The 17,901-nt window shown below is 43.1% G+C and overlaps 1 pseudogene; it reads left to right on the top strand.

Moving 5' to 3' along the window:
- Positions 1–6,318: 6,318 nt before the first annotated feature.
- Positions 6,319–17,901, top strand: part of LOC144172505 (uncharacterized) — a 55,721-nt pseudogene continuing 44,138 nt past the window's right edge.

Here is a 17,901-nt window from a genome sequence, read left to right as displayed (position 1 = left end):
AATGATACAAGCAGCCTAACGGTTATCAGGTGGAACGTGTTGCTGAATATCAGAATCTTTATGAATTTATGTTCAGGGTAGTTTCAACACATTGTTTAAAATGGAGGTGTTTTGTATGTTTTTTGACATTTCTCAGTTTTATATACATCATTAGCATACAACTGAACGACTCTTTTCTAAACCATATAAGCAATGTGCTAAAAAGACTCAAAAAGCCATACATTGTCTTTGCGAAATCCCGTGGGGTAAATATTATACGGAACCAAGAAGAATGCCCCCGAGTGAACACCAGAAAATTTAAAAAAAAGGAACACCGAGTTCGAAATAAACAACCTCAAAAATATTACAAGGTGCGTCACAACAATAGTTTTTGCTGAATTTCATGTGAAAAAGAAGCTTATATTACTTTTATACTTCACTTTCCTATCAGTGTGACATACAGGCTGTGCCCTTCAGGATAAGGCGACCTTTCAGAACGAGCATGCAAGGCTTGTCTGGTGTAGTTTAGAATTTTATAACTATCATCGTTTCTCCAGGCCGTTGCCTTGAAATGGTTAAAAATACAACCAGCCAAGCCATAGCTGAAGTCAGCCTGCTAGCGCGATTTTTATGAGCAATACGGCGGTGGGTATCTTTTTAACTCTCAAATGTAAATATAATTCTAAATGCACTTCAACCACTGCTAGGAGGACTTTGAAAATATCAGAAATACCGCTCGGAAAAGAATAAAGCATCGAGGCCTGCTTTACTCTGGATTAGCCATAAAAGGCTGACGTTAAAAAGCAAACGAAAGTTTTAGAGGATGTTCGAATCCTGGACCTAAAATTTGTCAAGCCCTTGGTGTATTTTAGATTTGTATTTAACAAAACGAGTGCTGACAAGTTTCAAAGATATGGAGTAACAAAATATTGGCATTACTTAAGTCCAAATATATGATGGAACTTTTCCTCATAACAGGAAAACGAAGTATTGGGCCGTGTTATAAGGCGCCGTGTTGTTGCTGGCAACTTAATAAAGTCAGGTGCCAAGAAAAGCTGCGACCTCTTCAAGTAGTCTATGTTGCTGTCGCTTATAGTTGAGAGGGCCAGATTGCAACCGCAAACGCACATGTTCTAAAAGTAGTCAAGTTGCAGAAGTAGAGCGTTTCAAATTGCCGAATATCCGTGGTGCTGTGAGAGTATGGTCAACGGATGCAATATGTGAAACATGCCTTGTTTCTCTCTGTGTTTTAAAGGAACAGTTTCTGTACATCGACGCCGAAAACGTAATATTGCCACTCATGCAATCTACTTTGGAAACAGTACGCAAAGTTTTATTGAATAGTTGGTTCATGATTCAATAAATACATTTATGATTGCGAGCGTCAAAAACACCTTCGAAATATGATACATTATGTATGATCTCGGAGATGTATAGTATGTTCTATTGTGCAATGTTTCTAACACACACCATCATCTTTTTTGGCACATAGCGGTATTGAAATTCAAAATTGATTGTAACTTCAGCGGTACTTGTTTACTTTGGGAAAAAACAGCGTCCCGCGATCCTAATTGCCTGAACTTGTCAAGAAATTGTAGATTTCCTTCATCAAATTTTAAGAAGCATTCCCGGGCGGTCCGCAGAGCCGAACCGCGGCATTCGATATTTTTACTGCCAGCCAAAAGGGGCATTCACATCATAACGCTCCCAAGGGACACAAAGAATTTGGGCACCCCTGGCGTCCCTATTCCCACATATCCTCGTGTAGCCCTTTCGAATGGCGTGCGTGACCGCTCGGAGTAAGCCCATATGTTGCGCTTTACAGTTTCCCATCCTAAATATGTCTCCCAGTTGGGCGTACAATGTATTTCGCCTTTTGTGGCGAAACCTGCGTTACGCTACCTCGGGCAGACTTCGCGGGGTGACCAGTTATGACCTTAAGAGCAAGAAGACAAACCGCACCCACTTACGCAAGCTCCCGGCACGGAGCAGCGGCCCGATGGCGGGGACAGATAGGCGGAAGGGGAGAGATAGGCTTTATGTCGGATGAAACCAGCGCGAACCTAAACAAAGACAAAGAAGTGAAACACAGGAACCGCCACTGGCGTAACAAATAAAGTTTAATACTACCAAGAATAGTGAATATGAACACTTACACAAAACAATAAAAACACTGCGCAGGAGGGAAACTAGTTTAAAGAGTAAAGAGGTATAACACCGGCAACAGTCAAGGCCCACGTAGATATGAAATCTCCTTGGGATGAATACACAAGCTTTTGGCTGGCACACATTCTCCTCTTTCTGCTATGCGCAACGGTTCCATAATTCCAGGGGGAGTTTGTTCACGCTGCCTAATAGAACTTCAGTGGCAGGAAAACTAGGTTTACACCCCCTGCGCGTAGTACAGTGGAACAAAATGAGATCATAGGGGCACTTCAATAATAATTCATGCTCTGTCAAACGCACGCTGATAAAACTTGTGTTCCACTTCCCGGCCTTTGTTTAGGTTCGCGCTGGTTTCATTGAAAAATGTTTCCTTCTAACTAGCCCCGCTTGCAACCCTTGCAAAGAGAGATTGGCGAGATGGGAACGGAAGCGTGAGGGAACCCGTGTCGTCACGTGGAGGTGCGCCCGGCACGAACCAGCGCCCGGATGGATGGGCGAAATAGGCGGCAGGAGAGACATAGGCGAGGACGGAAAGGAGATGACAGCGGGGCCAGTTGCGGCATCCCGCGGAGGAAGGCGAAGTGGCTGCCGCCGCAGCGATAAGCGCGCGCCACGATGGAAGGCCAGGAGGCCACTGCGGCACAGAGCCGTGTGCGATGGATGAAGACAAACTACACCTTGACCATCCATTGAAAATTGGCCTAGCCACGGTAGTCAAACTTTTGCTTTCAACTAGGGCTAACCAAAGCTACACTACAGCATTTTTTGTCACCTACATAGGCTCGAGAGTAAGGTGATACATTGTATCAGTCTAACATAATAATAACAACACTCACACTCAGCTATATTTGCCAGTCCTCATAAAACAAGATGCCAGAAGCCCACAGTCAATTCACCAAACTGATTTTGGCATAGAGCACAAATTTCACAGTAAGTATTTTTACATGCTCATTTTATTAGCTTGGTGAATGACGATGACAGAAGTCTTGAGAATCTGCAGCTCCTTCTCAACTATATTGCTCGCTTTGAACATATCCATCTACAAGGCTTACACACCTTTTACGGGATTCAGCAGTGATGATAGCAGCCATTAGATGCCCATTCGCCGACTCATCAAGTCACAATGCCAGTATGTTAATATATTTACCTCGGCATTCGCTCACAACACTACACGAAAAGCGATGTTTGCACATTGTAAAGATGGCCGAGGTACGGCGCCAATCGTTCTTTTTGTACCTATAAGGCATTGTATTAAATTTGATGCGAACACTGACGCTACGTTTACACGGGAAACCCGAACTACAGTACAGAAGCTCCGCGTTAAGTGAAACTTAAAACGGCCAAGCTCCGCATAAAATAAAATTTAAAAAGGCCCTCGCTATGTTACCCCAGGATAGACAGGTTGTTGTCTGGCCACAGCGACAGGGTTTGTCAGCAAGCGGCCCAAAGAGCCATGAGTCAACAACGAAGCCCCTGTCGAAATTTTCAGAACGCGTGCGTGAGTGCTTGGTTCTTCTAGCCGCTTTTCATATAGCCTGCGAAAATCGTTGAGGGTGAATAAAAATGCGGCGTTCCACCAGCAACTAAGGATGAAGTTGGAAAAGCTCTCAACGGCCGGACAATAGGTAAAGTGGCAGGTGACGATGGCATAACCGTACATCATTTCTGGGGGGGGGGGGGGCGGCGGAGGGCGGAGGTATTGTACTAGAAAAGCTTGCTTTACTCTTTTCGGGATGCTTGAAGACTAAAAATGTGCCCATAGCCTGTACAAACACCAACGTTCTGGTTCATAAGACGGGACACATTAACGACCTCATGAATGAGCCTACTCTCAGTTGTTTACAAGCTGTGTACCAAAGTTATACTTAGCTGCATAGGTGACAGTTTCGATTCGCATTAACCCAAAGAACAGGCTGGATTTAGGAAAGGGTACTCAACCATGGATCTCAATCATGTTGTCAACCAAGTGATAGGAAATGTCTCAGAGTACACTAAACCATTTCACTAAAAAGCATTAGTTTTCGTACTCACCGCAGCCGTTTGCGATGCAATAGAAAACAGAAAATAGAGAAAACCCACAAAGACTTCTAGAAGTCACATATCAGTTATACATGGGCAGAATAAACTTACACATACAAAGCGACAATTTTCCTATCCGAAAGGGAGTAAGACATGAAATCTCCCCAAGACTATTCTCAGCGTTCCTGAAGTTGGAATTCAGAAAGCTTGACTGGCAAAGCATACGATTAAGAATAAACGGGAAATACTTGTGCCATTACAGGAATACGGACTACACAGTATTGCTGAGTGAGACTGCAGCAGAACACATTCATGTACTGCTTCAGCACAATCACAAAGCTAGGCCGTGGGTTTAAAAATAACTAAGCAATAATTTAAAATAATGAGAAATACGCACGCCAAGAAGTTGTTGTTCAGCTCAGAAAATGAAACGCTACTAGGAACACACAGAATATACCCGCCCCTGACGGACGGTTAGTGCTGACCACAACCACGAGAGACAAGTCCAGCGCATATTAGGGGCGGGCTTGGGAGCCCTCTAAAACACTCCCAAGCAATTAAAACCCACATATCTATCTCAGTCGAAAAAATCTACAACCAGGGCATGCTTCCGCTAATGACATAGGGAGCTTAAACTTGGCACCGTACAAAATAACCACGAAGCAAATAAAGGTCAGCTCAATTGGCCATGGAGCGACTAATGTTACGAATAACACCCAGGGATAAGAAACCAGCCACCTGGAACAGAAAAGAAACTAGAGTAGGAATATCATAAATCAAATAAAGAAAAAGAAATGGCATGCCAAGAACACGTGGACAGTGAAGGTAACAGCTTGGCCACTTTGAGCTGAGTCTAGAAGAATCGGAAGACCGATAATTCGATCCATGGGTGATATATGGAGCGGCGGGGATAAACTGCCAACTCGAGTAAAGCCGTACGGGAGCGGTTGGAGGATAATATGAGAGGCCTTCGTTTTGCAGTAGGCCTGAGCATGCTAATGCTGCTGCTGCTGATGATGACAATTTATTTTGAATTGTTGTACAACCTTTGCTATGCGTCAGTGCATGCACCGAAAATGTTGGCGTCGACTGTTTAGGGAAACTTTATTGTAAAACACTGGTTACTAGCGCTTTGAAAGATGTATGCCACACAAAATATAGCATAATGTACGCCAATAAATCCACTTCCTAGCCATGATTATAAAAGTTAGTGTGGCGGGATGAAAACTAATATTTAAAAATATTGCTCCTTCGCACTCCAACACACGGATAGCTCCTGTTTGTTCTCCCTAATCGAAATGGTGTAACCTAATAATTTGGTGGTAACAATCGAAAAATATATGGGCAAGTTCGCACCGTTACATTTTTGACCAAGTTCTTACAATGTTTTTGATCTAATATACAGAAATTGAGGTTAGAAAGTTTTGGCGACCTTGTGCGCACAGCACGCACCACGGCCATATCACTAGGTTCAGTAACCTTTATTTCCGCGGTTTACATTCAGCGCTAGAATGTTCATACCAGAAGAGCTTGGGGAAAAAACATCGTGGTAAAAAGAGGGCCTTTTTCTGCGGCCGTACTTATTGTAGAGGGGCCAAGAATTTGTTTTATGCTCACTTTCCAGAAATCTTTTGCCGACCTGAAAAAAATTTCTTATGCGTAAAACAGGTCATTGACCGTAATATAATAGCAATGTAGAAAAGGTTTCTGAACTGCAAGGTCCACTTGAATTTAAATGTCCTTCAACAGAGTAGTGCACGAATTGCAGTGAAAAACGTTTCCTTTAGTGACCAAGGTGTGTCATGCGTATAGACGGGAATACTTATGGGATTAGCCCGATATTACAACCATCCATGACATTGGGTTTTTTTCTGGCAGTCTTTATCACCAACAACATACAAATATACTACACTTTAGAATCTACGAGGGAGAGGGGTGATCAATCTTCACATCTTGAAAATATAATTGACCTTTTAAAAGGAATTACTTGAAATAAAGAAATATGAAGGATTTGAACAAATAAAACACGCTTCGCGTTATTTACATTTACGTATGAAAGACGTAAAAGCACTTCTTTAATATTAATGGACCGCAACAGTCTCCGCCCACAAATCTCGTTTTAAAGCCCTCTTCCTTCTGATAGTAGAGCGCAAAGAAGCAATAGTCACCAGAAAATAGAAAACATGGTTGCTTCATTGATCTTGCTGTTCACACTTCCGCTCTTCGCAGCGTATAGCCAGGCTGATGAGGAGCAGTGTGATATCGAAGTTAAACCACGCACAATGGACGGATACGACGTAAGTACATCCCTAGAGATCACTACCTAACCCACAAAAAATCTCGCTTTTAGGCGGCTGTATTAGGCACGGAGGAGTACCGTTTTATGCAATTCTAAGCGGCAAGAGCTATTGTAAATCTTTATTTAGGCCTAATTTATAGCTACTTCAGCAGTGCACTTAAGGACAAATATTTCGTTTCTATGAAAACGCTGGAAAAATCCCATGCTCTCCAAAATAACTAAATTTCCGTCATGACACTAGGCCGTACAAGTATTGATTTTTATGATACGTACAGGAACCCAAAAACCGAGAAGGTTAGCGTATTATGTGCCAAAGCACGAGTACATCCAAAATGCAACATCATGAAAGAATCGGAAGTTGTGCCTTTCCAATAAAATGGCAAATAGGCTTGACACAATATCAAAACCAAAAAAACAAAGCCTTTAAAATGAAAGAGAGTGGTGGTGCGTAAGTAAAATTGGCGTTGCTGCAAATCCTAACACGTCGAAATAATACATTTTCATATCTGGCAGTTCATTCAAGTATCGCCATAAATTATATTTACGTGAATGGTGTGGGTTTCAAAACTGAGAAAAATGCTATAAAAAAAAGCTGTAGCTTATCAGCAGTATCTGTATGGTGCAGGTATTGAAGTTTTGCCTCCTTTGAGTGGACATTGTGCGAGAAAAAAAAAACGCTCACCCTCCACTAGACTTGCGAAGGTTCTAGTACTTTGGAACGCTAGATGATCAAATCCCGTCCGTTAGCTGGGAATATTTGCCGTGTAAAACATTTGCCAGTTATTTCAGACCAAAGATTGAAAGGGAGAGTTTCTCACAGACAAAATAAATCTTCGGAAAAGCTATTTAATTATTCATTTCGTGAGGGACGCATGCGCACGTCCTGGACTTTCGAAATAAGCACACAATTCTCACTGAGAGTGGCGCTAAAGTTTCCAGTGTGCGATTGCTTTCGGGTAAGAATGTCAAATAAGCAAACCCGTGTTACATTTTACAATTAAGTGTACCGTTGTGAGGAATCTTGGTTGCGGCGCCCTTCTGTGCTGCAAACTGTTATTGCCATAGACGGGTTTGGTGCGCTAGTTTTCCAGAATTATCTAAGTTCTCTAGGGTCTATGTACTGGGTCTGGTGGAAGATATACCATTGATAACAGCTCCTCTCAGACATAAACTTACGTAGAAGAACGCTTCATTGACTGCAGGTATTTATTCGGTGACAGTGCAGAACGACCCGCTAAAGTGTTGACAACAATGAAGTAGGAAGTTTTGGCTTTCTCTTTTCGCCTTCACAATATATATATGTATATATATATATATATATATATATATATAGCGATGAATAAGTTCCAGGATTCGGTTTCAAAAATACACGAGAGGGTAGACACACGTATGAAAACGATGATCGAACTACCGTTTCGACCGGGGTCCGGTCTTCGTCAGAGTCGAACCCCGGTCGAAAGGTTAGTTCGATCATCGTTTTCATACGTGTGTCTACCCTCTCGTGTATATATATATATATATATATATATATATATATATATATATATATATATATATATATATATATATATATATATGTATGTATATATATACAGGCAGCTGTACCTAGATTATTAAAGCCATCACCCGAGACACTGGAAGGGATCTTTGTAGGACAAGCCGCCTGGCTTAGAAGAGTATGAAGTAATGACAGGGACTACGTAACGCATCTATAAGAAATCAAGTCTACCCTTATGAACAGGTACCACCCCAAAAGCTGGCTTGATCAGGCATACCAACGTCATTCTAATTTCAAAGGGGAGGATGTGATCCACAAAGAGTGACAAAACGAAAACGCCGGGCCGCCTGCCCTGATAACTAAATATTCAAACGCCCTCCAAACGTAAACAATATGGTGCGGAAATACTGCCCCATTTTAGCCAGTTACGACCGACTTAAAAAGCGTTCCCGGCAGCACCAAGGGTTACCTAGCGGAGAAACAGGAATCTAAAAGATATTTTATTGCGTGCAAAAACAGGGCCTTCACAGCAACCAGTCATAGCCAGCTGCTCCCGTCCAGATGCAAGACTTGCAGGCATCCGCAGTAAGAATGCATTGTAAAAAGCACAGCCAGTATTTATGTTCACAAGATGTAGCACAGCATTTCAACGAACCAGGCTAGAATTCATATGTCCTTAAGTTGTATATACTTCAGTCAAACTTCAAGTCTCCTAGGGACAGAAAATACCGAGCATACTATTTAATTCATAAATTCAACTCCATGGAACCCGCTGGAATAATGCGTGTAGGGGAAACTAGGAATCCTTGCGATATTCACAGGGAATACAGCATTAGGCATTGTCATGCATATACCTTATCCAAAGACTGTGACCCCTCCGTCTGCTCCTTACTTGGTCACCTAATTACTTTTGTTTTCATTACTTAGCATCCAGTTTAGTACGGGCCCGCATCCCTCCAACCTTTTCTGTGGAATTCTATTTTATTTCAATTTTTTTGGTCCGCTTTGTCTTGTGCCCCCTTATCTTTTCGTGTTTGAGATTCAGTACAGGCCTGTTCCAGGAATGTTGCTGTTGGCGACACGTGCTATTTGATTTGTGGGGTTATGTGTTTTCTTTTTGTGTGTGTTTGTGTGGTTTTCCTCCCTGTTTTTCTTTTTTCCTGGACCTACTGATTATCCCCTTCTCTACCTTTTCTTTTGACTTGAGGCTTGCAGATAGTTTGCTTGCAGACACCTTATCATCATTTCCCTCCACGAATTTCCCGGAATATCAACCCCCGGCTGACGTGCCTCTAACCTACATCGCGGATCAAACTATACAACCTTCTTTCCCCCTCAATATCTTAATTCCACTTCCTCTCCTGTCACCTGGAGACCTACTCCTATATAAAGCGTGCCAGCCAGCCGAAAGGTTGTCCTCACGAAGGCAAGCCTCTTTGCTGAAACGTTGGCAACAATCGTGGTTTGTACTGCGTTGGAAGTTGTCTTTTACATATATATATATGTATATATATATATTGAAAGGCAAAGTCACGGGGAAGCACAGACCGTTTATTCCGGCTTCGCGAAAGGAACGACCCGGAGATAGTCATAGGAAGATGACGGTCGCACGAGGCACGGGATATCAGGGTGGCAGCCGGTGGCGCGTGAATTAAGATGATGCTGATGATGGGATTGTTACTAGATGCTATGAATTGGGAGAATGACCACCGTAGCGATCGGTATGAAAACATCGCTCACAATATATATATATATATATATATATATATATATATATATATATATATATATAAAGAGCGAAATGCCGGCAGTCTACAACGCCAAAAAAGGCATAGGGGAATGGTTAGATTACTTTTTACCGTTAGTGCTGTTACATTATTTTTTATTATTATTTACGTGAGAAAGAAAGAAAGAAAAACACGCGCCCAGAGTGGGGACCGAACCCACGCCTTTCGATATATATATATATATATATATATGTGTATATATATATATATATATATCGAAAGGCGTGGGTTCGGTCCCCACTCTGGGCGCGTGTTTTTCTTTCTTATATATATACACGTCTCAAAGTTGCAGTCGTCATTGCCAGTGCTATTCGGCTTTTTCTGAAATATTTAATAGGGCCGAATGACGTGTGTCTGTCACGTTTCTTTAATACATTGATAAATAGGCGAAACTATAAGTCGAGAAAGAATCCGCCGTTTCTTCCGGGAGCGAGACTCGAACCCACATCTCCGCATAACCGGTGCGGTGCGTTCGCCATTACGCTATCCCGCCGCGGCTTTACTCTCGACTTTACAGCGGGGGTTTATATTTACAAGTGCTCTGAGGCCGGTCAACTAGCGCCGCCCCTCGACCACCGCGAGAGACGTAGAACGTCTTTCCGAGCGGCCGCCACGTAGACCGTGGTCGGAGGTCGGGGTTAGCAATTGGCATATCCGAACTGCTGGAGCCAGTGCCTCGTAATGCATGTAGCAGAACAGAAAGGTACGGGACGAGGGACTCGGTAAAGATACATATCAAAGTTGCAGTCGTCATTGCCAGTGCTATTCGGCTTTTTCTGAAATATAATAGGGCCGAATGACGTGTGTTTGTCACGTTTCTTTAATACATTGATATATAAGCGAAAATATAAGTCGAGAAAAAATCCGCCGTTTCTTCAGGGAGCGGGACTCGAACCCACATCTCCGCATAACCGGTGCGGTGCGTTCGCCATTACGCTATCCCGCAGCGGCTTCTCTCTCGACTTTACAGCGGGGGTTTATATTTACAAGTGCTCTGAGGCCGGTCAACTAGCGGCGCCCCTCGACCACCGTGGGAGACGTAGAACGTCTTTCCCAGTGGCCCAGTAGTTCCGTTATAACCGCGGCTTTTTAAACTTGTATCACTCATGCGCATTGTTTTTTACTGTTTTTTACATTGTTGTCTTAGTTTAGGTTCGCGCTAATTCAGGTTCGCACAAGCACCAGTGTGCTTGTGCGCACAGTAGTTGCTCTGGGAACTTGGCCGCACATTGTAAAGTCTACGGATGCCATGACTCGTTTGAGCAGACCAAGGTCTTATTTATATCACCAAAAAAGCAAAATAGGATAAATTGTGGAAGCATATAGCATGGTTTCAGGCGTAAGCGTTGCATGCCTGAGCCCTCGATCCTGGGCGTCCATTAATTTTATGAACGAGTTTCCACTCACAACCTTCAATTAAACTCAACTAGACACCATTCATGAATCATGCATTGATTAACCGTAGCAAGAAATCTCTCTTTGATGTAATAAGGGGTGTGATTAGGTCCATTTAACTCTCCTCTGGTTTCACTCTTTGTTGAGTCACGTGTGTGAGTTCAAGTGACTTCGCATGTGTAAATATTTTTTGGAGGAATTTACAGCTTCGGCGAACAGCCACCTTCATGGAGTGAATTGGCGCACAATTTTTGTTGTTCTTCTTCTCTAAACTTGCCCTTCTATCCAGTTTTTTTCCTGTTTATTAGTGCTCACATGCAGGAGGCTGTTCAAAAAATAAACCGTTTATGAAATAACATAGGGCAAGCTTTGGTAGCGTTACATTTAACGACGAGGTATCACCTAGACGCACCCGCCTCGGTGGCTCAGTGGCTAAGGCTTTGCGCTGCTGAGCACAAGGTCGCGGGTTCGATTCCCTGGCCGCGGCGGCCGCTTTTTGATGGGCGCGAAAAGCAAAAAGGCTCGTGTGTACGAGATTTCGGCGCACCATGAAGATCCCCAGTTGGTCAAAATTATTTCATAATTCGGAGCCCTCCACTACGGCGCGCCTCATCGCCTGAGTTGAGTCGGCACGTTAAACCCTACATTCAACCAATCAATCACCTAGACGCATTGCAGTATTAAATAACGGGTTCTGAGCACTCTGCATTGTGAGGTATGCAAAACTGAACGTCGCGGTAAATTGATTATTCGCACTTGGAGACCTTGGAGTGCTGTCATCCACAAATCGGTTAATGTACTTCAAAATAAATATTTCTTCTCTGGAGCCTACCAAAGTGACACGTACCGAAAGAGTAGGTCATATTCGCAGTGAGTTTTCAATGCTTATTATGAGCATTATTATAAAAACGAGCAGTTGCTTTACAGGCTACAGGTTTGTTGGCGCAGTCAAATAATGGAAGTCCTTTATCTGGCAAGAAAATATTGCGAGAAAGAGGACACGATAAAGCCGACATCCCGTCGTCTCTCTTTATACAGCGTCCATCCTTGTCTGTTTTATTCGTTTTATGTCCCTGGCATTGTTTTCTGGTGAATTATTATCGACTCGCTAGGCTTCGTACACTTGCTTAGAGACCGTAGAAGAGGGTGTGGCAGCGGCCATGACGCGACAAACGCGCCCCGAGATTGGAAAGAGCAGTGCGGAAAAAAGGTTGAAGAAATTAAGGCTCCAAGAATGGAAAACGCGAGGCGGGCCAAGAAAGGTTAAAGAACAACAGTGTGAAAGAAGGGTAGGCCGTTACCGCATGAGAATTACAAGCTGCGTTTGGAGCTGAAGGTAGCGATGAGGATTGGGGCTCCGAACACAACGCTCTCAGCGACTCCGACAGAGCAGAACGAGCTACAGAGTAAAACTGAGTTACGATGTCAATCGGACAGCAGCAGGAGGCCCCTGGGGGTAGAAACACCGCGGTAGGAGGCTCGGAGGGTGTTGTCAACGGGCTGTTCGAGTGACTGCGGGTGAAATGTTCAAGGAAAATTGAAATTGCAAATCAAATCAAGGTCGAGCTGCGCTTTTGCCTTGCAATTGTTAAACATTTCTGAGCATCCCAATCAACTATTCAGTTTGACGAGCACCATCTGTCTGGCAATGCAGTACCTAGGCTCGAGATCTTGGTACTAGCCGCTTGATGTTGTAACGGACAGCATCCTTAAATTTTCCTGCAATCACCCAGCCACCATTTAGAGGAAACATAATATGGTGATTAGTATATACTTAGGGCAATGCAATGCAATTTAGTGTCTTTTTTTACTTGCATGAACTGATGGACCGATTAAGTTATGTTTCGTTATAACATACAACTACTATATTTCGTACCAGCCAAACGGTTGTATGAGAGAATTGGGTCACGCCGGAGTTGGCGGCAACCTCAACCAAACACTGAAGAGCGATGTCCACCATACAGATGTGTGTCTATTTCGGGTAACAGATTGACTTTTTAACGTATGGGTAAACCACCCCAATGTGAAAATTTTTGAGATTGAGGCTCCCATGTTCTGCTCATCGAACAATATCTACAGAAAATTAGGAGCTACTCACCGAGATTCTCGAACGGGAGTAATAAAGACACGTGGAATATAAAGCGCCGGAATGATATTGAGATATGCGCGAGGTATCCTGTATAAAGGTGTTTTTTATTTTTTGAACGATTAATAACTAAATGATTTCATCGCCGTATTGATAGCAGAGTATACACATTCCTTGCCAAGAATTGTTTCGACGTCATTCACATGATTGACCTCAGGGAGTGGCTTTTGAAACAATTGCTCTTACCAGATCAAATTTTAAAATTTATGATTTTACCTGTCACCACAAAAACACGTGTTTTAAACTGGCGGATAGGGAATCTCTTGAAGGCGCCGCCAGATTGACATGGGCAGACAATTCTGCTTACGGCACCCTGAGCTAATATTCATTTTCTTTTGCTACTCCAGCGGCCTCAAATCAGCTGGCTGTACGCAAGTCGTGCTATGTTCAGTACGTTCTTTATCATGGCAGCCCCGGGACCGACATCGGAGAGTGGTTTGTAGGGGTTGTCGAAGAATCCAGCGAAGAGCCTTCGTTTAGATCATTGCGTAAACAACAAAACGTTTTATTTACAGCCACGTTGAGGTCAAATTAAGGGACGCATTGCCTCGAAATACAAAACAGTTTCTTACCTGTGCTGTATGCGCGTCGGCTGCAAGAACAGAAAGTACTCTTTCTGCCTCAGAATAATAAATTTTCCGAAACATTTCGTTTGACAATAGAACGTTATAACCCTGTCAAGGTTTTCATACTAAAACCTACTTTCACTTTTTTAAGAATAGCTTTCCATATAGTTTATTACTAGCCCGAAACGTTGTTTCACACCCGGTTTTTTATTATGATTATTAAAAAGGTTAACAGCTATGATATTTGCCCGACGATGGCAGTTGGAGTAGAGGCGAAGCCGAATCACTTTGCAATGGTTACGGTTGTGGCGTTTGCTTTATTTCGATCACACAAAACGAACTCTGTGAATGTGACATGGGTGTTCTAGGCAGGTTCTTTTCGGGATTATTTGGCACTTTCCAGTGGGTCTGGAGGGAAATCGTCCTATAACCTCCTGCAGAAGATTTCACGAAGTAAAGAGCAAAAACAAGAAGTGTACAAGGGTTGCGACGGCAGGGGAATGAACAGAAAAGCAGTAAAAATCCAAGTGCATTTTTGGGACCGTTAGTGGGCAGACACAATTTGTTTTCGTGTAACATACGGGTTATAATATGCAGGTTTAGCAAAACCTAATTTCGCTTAGATTACGATGAGACGCAATATGAAAAATCCTCCTTTATGGACGTCTTTACGTAACTGGTGTCTCGTAATACTTACAAACGTTGCAACAAGCTGATGTTGATTACGGTCATATTTCAGAACAAAATTCGCTTAGCAAATGTTTGCTCTTACGGCAGAAAATTGTGAAATTGGCAGTGAACGTGATAGCACGCATAGGACTTATGCGAAGCAATAACGCTGTAGTTGATGTCTTTACTACATGTAAAACACGTTTAATATCGAAATTGCTATGCAACTGAGGTGAGATGTTTTGATGGCGAATTCGCTTTGTTCTGAGTGAACAGTGGATAACAATTCTTACAATTGTAATGGCATTTTTGTTATTTTGACCGCTACAAGAAAGGTGACAAATGTTTCCCGGTGGAAGTAAACGGCAGATGGACAGAACTAGAACACTGCTGTGAAAGTTAACAGCTCATTTACAAATTAGGAATCCACGTTTTTATTTCGGAAAAACAATGCTAGCAACAATTGATTCTTGAAAGATTCTTCTTTTTGTTTATTCTTTCAGTGGCTTCAATACTGTCGGTTCTCTTTATATTCTGTAATTATTTTCACGTGCCTAACAGTTGTAACCGCAAATCTCCTCGTAGTTCGGCTTCGCCAGAACAGTGGAGAACATGAAATGAACGCGATTAAGTGCGCAAAGGTGACGACTGATTGGAAATATTGGCTATGGTTTCACCAAAGCCAGGCCGTGCGACGAGAGATTGGGAGAGGTAGCACATTTCACGCGAAATACTTATATTCAGCAAGGGTGTTCTGGCCATCTCGCATAGCACTGTGCTCTCAATTCACTGAATATAAATCTTGCTACTTAGCATGCTTTTATACGACTCCAGCAGAATAAAAAACAATAGAAAGATGAATTCTTCAGAAACAAACATAAAATATGCAACTGAATCAGGATTCAAAAAAAGGTCACCAGGCGCAACAAAAACGTATGTAAAGGTATCAGACAGACAATTTTTTAGCTAAGTCATGTCAATATATAGTGCATATCCAAGCGCCTAGATAGACACCGCAAGTGTTGAGGGAAGATTATCCGCCCGTATTGCATATGAAAGCTATATATTTACTGCAAAACTTCCCAAAACAAACGCAACATTTACAAAAACATAGACAATATTATTAATCGCATGCAGGAGATGGTGATGAAAATGTCAGGAAAAGATAATTTGCTACACGCACATTTACGTAAGAAATTAATAACGGAGCTTAATAAACTTGCTTGGCCATTATACAAAGGTTTCTAGAACACAACCACTAGGAATCGGTTAGTATTCTTTACTGTCTTCTTGCAAATTGAAAAGCGGAACCTTCCAAAATCCTAATGAATTGTAACGTACGGTTACAACATATATTTCTAAACATCTCAGAGTATTGTCCTTTAGGTGAAAATAAAAAAAATCTTTCCCACTGTACGAAGAAACGGGCAGTTCTAGCCTGCTACGGAATAGGGACGAGTCTGGGTGTATATACTAGAACTCTGTTCGGGCCCGGTTTTTGGGGCCCTGGCCTGCTTGAGGCTGCTTCATGAGGCCAGAGCCCGACCCGGGACGGTAACATGGATGACCGGGCTCGGTCCGGTCATCCATGAGCGTGACCGGACCCAGCCCTCGCCCGTCGCCTTAAGTGCAGGACCGTCCCGGGCCCGGTAATTCATGCCCGGGATTAGACACTGAAGGAAATTTATTTTAATTGGTTTATTGCCTTCGTAGTGAACCATCAGAAGGAGGCTTTAGCTTGTACAGGACGTCATGGGTGACATGAAAGAAAAAGTTAGGGTTAGGTGGTGCCGCTACCTTAACTTCTACTATTTTTAGTTCAGATCCCATCGACATAATAATAGCTCGTATTCTTACATCAGAGACGCCATCACCTTGATTGACCACATTCTTGGCAAATTAAACTAGTTGTCTGGGCCACAACTTGATATGCTGAAATTGTGAGGCCCAGTTTATATCCACGAGTATGTAGGTGCAGTGAAACGTTTTATCTGCAGTAGTTTCTCAGCAGTACTGTTTCCTTAGCACACGAGTTGTATTCCCCTCACGGAATTTGCATTTAGACGGTGCGACATGAAAATATACCTACAAATTAGCGTTCCAAGGTAATTAAGCGCGTTCGAGCAACGGTATTCCATGTTATCGTACGTTAATCCGCAAAATATACAATTTCGATGCAGTATATAAGATGCCATTACAAGGACAGTAAAGTGGCTATCAGACCAAGCAAAGTGCGTTTTTTAACAATACATAGAACTACATTCAAGAGGCGAAGAGGAAAAAATGGCTGAAATCCAGGCTGTGAAGATGGTTGCCAAGCAAAGCTGTAAACGACTCCCACAACTATTGCCCATGCGACGTCACGTTAATTCACACACGCGGCTTTACAAACAGAGAAACCAGTGTCTCTGCCTGCCGTTATCTAGAATTCGCAGAGGCGGCGTCCCGAACGCAGAAGCGTCGGCCAAGGCCGGGCTAGAGCTGCGGACGCCGCCTCTGTAACCCGGACGTGCGTCGGCAGAAAGGAAAATGGCGAGGAGCGTCATTCGAAGGGTTTGACAGCGCAACCTAGCCATCGCGATGGGCTAGCTCGTGGCTACATGCCCGCGCGACACAAGCGCGGACACAGAAAGAATTACGCAGGTGAGCTTAGTTATTCCCGGTTATACCAATTTGAACTAGTTAGTTAGGAAGTCTGAGAATGGCGAGAAAGCTGAGGGAACTCTCATAATTGCTATTTTTTAGAGCAAGTTGCTCCTGTTGCCTTTTGTAATACCTGTTAATGCACAATTTAATTGGTATTCACCAGTTTAGACAACAGTGTCCGATTCGTGGGAAGCAGTGCAGGAAGGTAGTGATTGTTTAACGGACAGATGTGTGTATGGGGTATCTACATTTTATTTTCGAGCCATGCAAACCAATTTTTAACGTATCTTCGTCGTACAATTACTTATTTCTGCCGTGTCCGGGGTACCTAGGAGGTGCTTTCGAACAATTTAATTAGGCCGTGCACAGGAAGCGAGCAATGGATGTGAAGATACTCCTAAACAGGCCCCAAAAACAACTGTCGCTACACCAAACGACAAAACAAAGCCGGGTGGCGGCGATGCCTCCGCTGGAGTGAGCACGCGGGGAAGGCTTGGGGAATTTACCGCGCCATCTCCACTGTACTCTATGAATTAAACCCACCCTTCCGTCTACAGCCGCGTTGGGAGTTTCTTGATCCGCACGCCGCGAAACAACTGTTGGCTGGTAGAGGTAGATAGCTTTGCTTTAAAACTAGACACCCATCTTTTAAATATCTTTTCTATTTATTCACGTGGAAAATATTCAAGGCCAGTCCCACGACTGCAAGCTTGAGCCCGGCCCCAGACCAC

Source organism: Haemaphysalis longicornis, unplaced genomic scaffold (assembly GCF_048455015.1).
Source record: "Haemaphysalis longicornis isolate Haplotype H1 unplaced genomic scaffold, Haemaphysalis longicornis Haplotype H1 scaffold_23, whole genome shotgun sequence".
Lineage (NCBI taxonomy): Eukaryota > Metazoa > Arthropoda > Arachnida > Ixodida > Ixodidae > Haemaphysalis > Haemaphysalis longicornis.
The sequence above is the reverse complement of the archived record's forward strand: the minus strand, read 5'-3'. Positions and strand labels throughout refer to the sequence as shown.